The sequence below is a fragment of the Chiloscyllium plagiosum genome, chromosome 39 (assembly GCF_004010195.1).
Source record: "Chiloscyllium plagiosum isolate BGI_BamShark_2017 chromosome 39, ASM401019v2, whole genome shotgun sequence".
Classification (NCBI taxonomy): domain Eukaryota; kingdom Metazoa; phylum Chordata; class Chondrichthyes; order Orectolobiformes; family Hemiscylliidae; genus Chiloscyllium; species Chiloscyllium plagiosum.
This window is the reverse complement of record NC_057748.1, coordinates 14,204,266-14,213,720: the sequence shown is the minus strand read 5'-3', so window position 1 is coordinate 14,213,720 and position 9,455 is coordinate 14,204,266.

Here is a 9,455-nt window from a genome sequence, read left to right as displayed (position 1 = left end):
ATTCACCCGATCCACGCCCCTCATGATTATATAAATCTCTATAAGGTCACACCTCAGCCTTTGATGCTCCAGGGATAATAGCCCCAGCCTGACTGCCAGCTGGAGATGGTCATTTCCTGGCACTGTGTGTGTGCCACAAATGTTATGATCAGCCCAAGCTCAGATGACATTCAGGTCTTGCTTCATCCAGGCAATAATGCCCTAGTATCTGAGGAACCATAAACCAGTCTGTACATGGTGTAAGTATCTGCAAATATCCCCATTTCTGACCTTATATTGAAAGGAAGATTATTAAAGAAGCATCTGAAGATGGTTGGGACACTATCCTGAGGAGCTCCTGCAGAGATGTCCTGGGACTGAGATCGCCGGTCTCTAACATCCATCACCATCTTCCTGGGGATGAGACTAACCAGTGGAGACATTTCCACTAGATTGTCACTGACTTCATTCTCTTCTATGATTCCTTGAAGTTAATTAATCAAATGTTTTCTCAATGCCAAGAGTAAGGTCACCTCTGGATTGGAGATATATCTAGGGGGAGCACCATCAGTCTGGAGTTGCCCTTTATGGCTTCCAGTGTTTGCCCCAGTCATGGAACCGGAAGGAAAATTGGTGCTTCACCTTCTGGGCAGAGATCTGGAGATCGTGTTGGATGAGATGGTGTAGAGGCAGAACGTTCTCTTGCCCCAGGACCAGCAATGGAGGCTGTGACACCAGACCCTGCCCAGCCTTTCCCGAGGTTGCCTCCTGGGTCAATGCAGCCCAGGCTGCCTGGAGGAATACTGTACGAACAAGGTCCTTCTCCACTCTGGCAAGGTGACTACCACCACCTTCTCTCTGATACCTCACACTCACACTATCTCTGACTACACCCACCTCCTGCCAAACTTCACACTGTCCCACTCCCACAACGTTTACCCTCACTCACTCGAGATAAAGTTAAAAATCACACGACACCTGGTTATAGTCCAAAGGGTTTATTTGGAAGTACAAGCTTTCAGCGTACTCCTCCTTCATCAGGCAGTTATCATAGAACCATAGAATCCCTATTGTACAGAAACAGGCCATTTGGCCCAACAAGTCCACACCAACCCTCCGAAGAGTAACTGTAACCACTTATGATTTGGAGATACCGGTGTTGGACTGGGGTAGACAAAGTTAAAAATCACACAACTCCAGGTTATAATCCAACAGGTTTAATTGGAAGTGCTAGCTTTCGGAGTACTCCTTCATCAGGAAATCTAGTGCTTCCAATTAATCCTGTTGCGCTATAACCTGGTGTTGTGTGATTTTTAACTTTGTTACCACCTACATGGTTTTATGTAAGATTCTGTGAATCCCTTTTTTAGATTAGAATCAGTCTGAACATTGAGGCACAGTAAGTCTCACACAGGGCACCTTGCACCTTCAATACATTATCTGGGCCAACATAGCACCTATTGTTAAAGTTCACTCGAGAACGCAACTTAAAGAAAATTCTGGGATTTCCATATAAAAGAACTGAAACCAACATGGTCATTCTAAAAGATGAGAGACTTAACAAACAATTCAGATCTTTTTCAATATATAATTTCAGTTACATCACACAGTAAACATTTGCTAAAAATTTTGTATCCTATGATCTTATACTCCACAACCACCTGATGAAGGAGCAGCACTCCGAAAGCTAGTGCTTCCAAATAAACCTGTTGGACTATAACCTGGTGTTGTGCGATTTTTAACTCAATGTGAAAACAGGCTATTTGGCCCAACAAGTCTACACTGAACCTCAGAAGAATAACTCACCCAGACCCATTCCCCCTACCCTTTATTTACTCCTGACTAATGTACCTAACCTATACATCCCTGAACACTGTGGGCAATTTACCATGGCCAACTCATCTAATGTTCACATCTTTGGACTGCGGGAGGAAACCGGAGCACCTGAAGGAAACTCATGCAGACACGGGGAGAAATTGCAAACTTCACACATATCATCGCCTGAGGCTGGAATCGAACCTGGATCCCTGGCACTGTGAGGCAGCAGTGCTAACCACTGAGTCACCGTACTGCCCAATCCCTGTGCTGGGTGCTGAGCACCCAGTGACCCTGCTGCAGCATTGCAGTGAAAATTACCAGGTGGCATCCAGGGCACAGCAATGAAATGCAGAAGTGCTCTGTAACTGAATAGAGGATCTATCATGAGGGCTCATAGAGGATGGCATGTGCCATAGGATACATTCGGCTGGTGCCCACGGCACATGCCAGAGAGATTGGCACCTGGTGTCCAACATGGAAATCCTTTGGAGCATGCTGAAGTCACAGGTACCTGACAATTTTCCTTAGACGCACTCCAATGTCCATAGATACTTGAACTCAAACAGCAAAGGCAGTAGCTGTGCAGATTGACTGCTGTGTCAGACAGAAGTGTAGGGAGAGGCTGAATAGGCTGTTTTCCTGGAGCATCAGAGGCTGAGGGACATCCTTATAGAGGATTGTAAAATCTTGAGGGGAATGGATAGGGTAAATAGATAAGGTCTGTTCCTTGGTGTGGGGGAGTCCAGAAGTAGAGGGCATAGGCTTAAGATGAGAGGGGAAAGGTTTAAAAGTGACCTCAGGAGCATCTTTTTCACACAGAGGGTGGTACGCATATGGAATGAGCTGCCAGAGGAAGTGGTGGAGGTACAATTACAACATTTAAGGGTTTAGAGGGATATGGACCAAACGTTGGCAAATGGGACTAGATTAGTTTAGGATATCTGGTTGGCATGGATGTGTTGGACCAAAGGGTCTGTTTCTATGCTGTACGTCTCTATGACTGTATGACTCTCAATACCTGAGTTGAAAAATGTGATGTTGGAAAAACACAGCAGGCCAGGCAGCACCCGAGGAGCAGGAGAATCGACGTTTCAGGCATAAGCCCTTCTTCAGGAATGGCTTATGCCTGAAACGTTGATTCTCCTGCTCCTCGGATGCTGCCTGGCCTGCTGCGTTTTTCCAGCATCACATTTTTCAACTCTAGTCTCCAGCATCTGCAGTCCTCACTTCCCCCTGACTCTCAATACCTGCTCGGACTTCTGTATTGGGAATTCTCAGAGTCTAGTTTACTTGCAGCAGGTGGTAACGACAGGAAACTGCATATTAATGAGGTGGAATCTGCACTTAATAAGGTCTTTAACAAGCAACAGACAACTCGCATCTGCTCGACAGAATCTCACGTCAGGAGCTTTGTTGGAAGATTCAGTGAGCTCTCCCCAAAGTTGAGATCGACTTTGTTCGACTTCTCATGTGTTTCTGGCAGATTTCTTGCCACTGCCTATTTCATTCAGGCCCCCAAATGATTCTGGTGTTTTTGTTTGTTCTGAGTGAAGCCTGGCCAATTTGAGGTCAGGAAATCAGTACCTTTGGTAGAATCAAAGCAGACCATGAATGAGGTGATGATTATTGAGGTAGGGCTTTAATTAATATGCACTTGAACGCTTGATATGTACGGTGATGTAAGAGTGACTGCAATAGGGACTCTGTTAGAAGATTGGAACTTCAATCAGTTCAAAGCAAAAATGTCTGTGGTTTGGTGGCTCAGTGTTTAGCACTGCTGCCTCACAGCACCAGGCACCTGGGTTTGATTCCAGCTTCAAGGGACTCTCTGTGTGGAGCTTGGACCTTCTCCCTGTTTCTGCTGGGTGCTCTGGTTTCCTCCCACAGTCCAAAGATGTGCAGGCTAGGTGGGTTAGCCATGAGGAATGCAGAGTTATGGAAGGTAGGTCTGGGTAGGATGGTATTTGGGCAGATTGTGTAGTCTTGATGGGCCAAAGGGCCTTCTTCCACAATGGAGGGATTCTAGACTGTCATGTATATCTTCTTAATGTTTGAAGTAATGCTTTGAGGTGGGTTCTGAGCTTATCTGAACAGATCAATCCAGACTAAAACAGTTGTTGCTGAATAAGTGTCCAGACAGCATTGTCAACCATCCCCCCTTTTCATCACTTTTCGATGTTTTAAATCAACCTGCTCAGAGAGTTTATGATTTACCTCAGAGGGTGGTGAAAATCTGGAACTCACAGGCTGTAAGGGTGGGAGAGACAGAGACCCCCAGAACCTGGAAGAAGGATTTAGATTTGCATTTGTGATGCCAAGGCATACAAGGCTATGGGAAAAGCTGGGAAATGGGGTCAGAATAGTCAGGTGGTTATTTTGCCTAGCATTGATGCAATGGGCTGAAGGGCCTGTTTCTGTGCCATCATTCTAGTGATAATACAACTCTATGTCTTGAATGCAGGTCTCCTAGTTCAGAGGTGGGGACTGTACCGGAGTTGTTTGCAGATTGATATGGCGCTAGTTGGCTCAATTGGATTCCTCCTCACTGTGTGGGTTGATTGCAGGCGGATGATTTTCCACATTGCCAGGTAGATGCCAGTGTTGTAGCTGTAATGGAACAGCGTGGCTAGGAATGTTGTCAGGGCTCAGGACTTCTGCATGATCCAGTGCAGTTCTTTGATTTCATGTGAATTGAGTTGGCTAAAGATTGGCACCTGCGATGCTGGGGACCCCTGGAGCAGGCTGAGACAGATCATCTACTCGGCACTTCAAGGAGACAATATTCTAAAGGCTTCAGCCTTGTCATGTGACTGATTTGCTCATTGAAGATGGGAGTATTTGTGGAGCCTCCTCCTTTTCGAGTTTAATTGTACACCACCACTCTCAAATAGACACACGGGGACTGCAGAGCTTTGATCTAATCTATTGGTTGCAAAGTTGCTTAGCTCTGTCTAGCACTGGCTGCTTCTGCAGGTAGTCCTGTTTTGTAGCTCCACCAAGGGTTGGCACCTTATTTTTAGGTCTGCCTGGCACACCCTCCTGCACACTCCAGTGAACCAGGGTTGAGCTTCTGTTTTAAGGTTAATATGTCAGGTAAAGAGGTATACAGATTGTGGTTGAAAACAATTCTTCAGCTGATGGCCTACAATATCTATGGGAGCCTGGTTTGGAGCTGTTCAGAATCTTTCCCATTTAGCCCGTGTCAAATCACACAACACTTTAAGCCAGTTCCTAATATTGAAGATGATACTTTGTTCCCGCAAGGACTGTGCGTTGGTTATTCCTATGTCAAAGCTGGTTTCTACCCTCCTGTTGGTTACTTCACCTCTTACCACAGGCCTATTGTAGCCTCCATGTTCTTCAGTCCTCCCCCCAAGGTTAACACGCTTGCTGATGGGCAATGAGGGCCCACTCAGAGAGCATTCTGGGCATTTTGTAACCCTCTGTTCTTCTTCCAAGTTCAACAGCAAGGAGTACTCATTGGTCAGTTCAGTAGGAGCAGTAGGTGGTAATCAGCAAAAGCTTTTCTTGACCAGAATTGACCTGAGGCTTCACGGGAGTCTAGAGTCAATGTTAACGACTCCCCAGACAACTCCACCCTGACTGCATGCCACCATGCCACAATTTCTGCTGGGTCCCTGGGTGGGGGGACATGCCTAGAGATGGTGCCTAGTTGTGTCTGGGACAGTGCAAGGTATGATGTGGTGGTCATGGCTATGTCAGACTGCAGCCTCGACTGGTCTGTGGGACACTTACTCCAATTTTGGCACAAATCCCTCTCCCCCATCCCCCCAGACCTTAGTGAAGAAAACGTCGGCGGGAAGACATTGATGATTCCGCTGTTGATACCAGGTAGTCCGTTCGGTTTTGTGCTATTTTAACCTTTGTGTCGTGGGTTGATATGTTTGACTCATACGGTGACATTTCACAGCTCCCCACCCATCCTGCTTATATTTTGTAATCTCTTGAGGCTCAAAAAATCCACAGAATCAGCAGCAATCACATTGATAACGTGAAGACAAAGATTCAAAGGTGATTAGCGAACGAGCCAGAGGAGACCTGAGGAAACACTATACTTTGATGCAGTGATTTGGAATGCAAAATTCAAAGGTAACTTTCGAAACAAGAATTTGATAAATGTCTGAAGGGAATGATTTTATAAAGTTGTGGGAATGCAGAGCAGGGAAGATAAATTATTTGGATGGCTCTACCAAAGAGGTATAAGGGGCCAAAGAGCCTCATTTGGTCCTGAATTGTTCATTGATTATATGAAATGGGGAGTAAGGTCTCTCAGGGGTTTTTAACCTCTGGTCCATGCTTTGGAATTAACCACTGGAGGCATACATTGGCTCAATAAATTTGTACCTACCCTCTCATGCTCTAAATCCAGCATCTAAATTGAATCTGTCTGGATGGGGCAACATTGTGAAGGATCATCATTCAGTACAACTCAACAATTTTCAAACTGTTACTGTTCCATTGATAACTTATACATGTCCGTACCCCGCTCCCTTCAATTTCAGTCAGTACTCACATTTGCTATATCTCTCACCCTTCATTCTACAAAGCAATGCTCATCTTTGATGGCCACTGAGGCAAGGCTGTTCCATTGGTGGATGTAATCGCTCCTGTGCACGGTTAACATTGTACATCCTTCTCCCTGATCCTAAAGACATACCTAAAAAAAAGTCACACTTAAACAATGATTGACTTAATTCCCCCACCTTTTGATGGAACATGCCATTTCTGTAAAGCTAGAGAGGGTTTGATTTGATTATCTCCACATCCTGAGTTGATTCATATGCAAAGCATGAGGCAGTAGTGGTTAGCAAGGACTGCCCCACAGGGACCCGGCTTTGATTCCCGCCTCAGGTGATTGTCTGTGTGGAGTTTGCACATTCTCCCCGTGTCTGTGTGGGTTTCCTCCCACAGTCCGAAGATGTGCAGGTCAGGTGAATTGGCCGTGCTGAATTGCTCACAGCATCCAGGGATGGTTCAGGCTAGGTGGGTTAGCCATGGGAAATGCGGGGTTATAGGGATGGTCTTCAAAGGGTTTGTGTGGACTCAATGGGCCGAACTACCTGCTTCCAGACTGTAGGGATTCTGTGATTTGATGGAGAATGTTCTGAGTTTATCAGCACCTTCGCTTTGGTGAATGAGTTTCACCTACGTGAGGTCAATATTCCCACGAATGATCAGATCTGATTCAGAGATGGTCATTATTTTACAACTATTGTCCACAGAGGAATACCCTGCCAGTCTTGCGTCTGAAACAGAGAAACCTCCATCTTCATGATTTGCCACACAGGAGCTGGTGCTCTGATGGAAGATTAAAGTTTGTGAGGATGAATTGAGACGAGAAGCTTCACTCAGCCAAAGGGGGGAACTCCCAGGGAAACCCTGACTGTCCAAGTCAGCTTGGGAATTGGAAGGTACCTGACTGGGAAAGGAGAAAAGGAACTTTTTATCTTCTTTCTTTATGCCTCTATTTATGAAACTAGGATTTTATGCCTAGGTACTTTGTACCTAAGGTGGGACCATGTGTGGTGACAGTGTGTACTCTTCACTGTACCCTTGTACCCCATACTTGAGTACACATGACAATAAAACCTAAACCTAAATAAAGGCTAAACGTAAAGAAATGAAACAGGCCAGCAGGAGTGGCTGATTCCCAAAGAATAAATGCCTCGTTAAGCAGCATTTAACTGTGGTGTGAGATGAACTTTTATTTAAAGGTAAAATGGGCCTTTTTTGATACCTGCCTACTGAATAATGTTTGGTCAATTTTGTTTTTAGTTTGTTTGTTTCAGTAAATGTGAAAGACAGGGGTCTTTTCCCTAGGATGTCGGGGATTTCAAAACCAGGAGGCATGTTTATAAGGTGAGAGGAGAAAGATTTAAAAAAGACATGGGGGCAATTTGTTTGCACAGCGAATACTTTGTGTGTGGAATGAACTTCCAAAGGAAGTGGTGGATGTGTGTCCAATGTTTAAAAGGCATTCATATAAGTAAGTGAATGGGAAATGTTTGGAGGGATATGGGTCAAGTGTAAGCAGGTGAGGCTAGTTTAGTTTGGAATTATGATCGGCATGGGCTGATTAGACCGAAGGGTCTGTTTCTGTGCTGGATGGCTCCATAACTCTCTTGTCGCCATTAACAAAGATTAATTTGAAGATGATACTAATGGAGCTAGAATCTGATTTAAAAGTCGGCTTTGGAAGGGCAGAAATTAGAACAGAGGAAGTAATACAGTACAGCACAGGAACAGGCCTTCTGGCTTACAATGTTGTGTGAACACGACACCAAATTAAACTAATCCCTTTTGCCTGTCCCTGTTCCATATCCCTCCATTTCTTGCATATTCATGCACTTACCTAACTTGTTGAGGTATTGATTCCATACCTGAAACTTGAAAGAAAATAAGAAATTCAAATAATGAGCAGGCAGAGTTGGCGGGGGTTCCGAGACTAATGGAGTGCAAGAAGGAAAGCCTTGAATTTGCAAATTAAAATGGAAGTCAGAAAATTTTGACTGGATAGAGAGAGGCTTTGATTATACAGAGAGGGATTAACAGGAAAACTTAACAATGAGTTAGCTTTAAGTCCAGGCTAGGGTTTGGCAAAGAATATTCACTTTGTATCTCTAATTAAAACCAATTCGAGCATTCAGAGAGGATGTAACATTCAGAGAACAGACAGCTCTAAGAGTTGCTTGTTGGTAACCTCAGCTCTCCAGCAATAAGGAAGGGGATTTTTCAAGATGTCACTCATGATAGATTTGAGGTTCACTGAAGAGAGGTTTAAAAGGCTACAGGCAGTGAGGGAAGAGATGAGAGGGAGACAGAGAAACAAACTCCATGTTATGATGTGGAGGAGCCAGTGTTGGACTAGGGTGGACAAAGTTAAAAATCACACAGCACCAGGTTATAGTCCAACAGGTTTAATTGGAAGCACTAGCTTTCAGTGCACTGCATTTGATCAGGTGGTTGTGGAGAATAAAATCACAAGACACAGACTTAGCAAAAGATTATAGTTCATACAGTGATGTTATTGAACAAACCTGGATTGTTAAGTCTTTCATCTTTTAGAATGCAGGTTTCAGTTTATTAATATGTAAACTCCTTTTAAGTCACCTTCTCGAGATAACTTAAGGTATTATCACAAAAGGTGACATCTCAGCTCAGACAATGCATTAAAGGTGTGAGGTCAGAGTCTGTCTGTCTCCCAATCTTAAGTCAGACTGGTTCTATTTCCAAAGCGGAATTTACAACATATTACCTTGATTGTCTGTCTGCATTGACTTCCTGCAGATTGTGCATTATTTAATCAAAATAGAATACATCTGCAAATATAATTCTACAAATACAAATTCACCACATAGACTTGTATGTGTGTGTGTGCATGCATGAGAGAGAGAGAGAGAGTGAGTGTGTGCATGTGAGAATGTGCGTGAGTGCACATGGAAGAGTGTGTGTTTGCGTGTGTGAAAGCTTGATAAAGTGCATGTGGGGATGAGAAGGGGTATAAGCCAGTGAGAGGGTGTGTGTTTTGGTCTGAGTGTGGGGGGTATATGTGTGTATGTGTGTATGAGAGCATGTGTATGAGGGTCTGCATGAGTGTGTGAATGTGTAAGAGTGTGTCCTTGTGTGTGTGTGTGAGA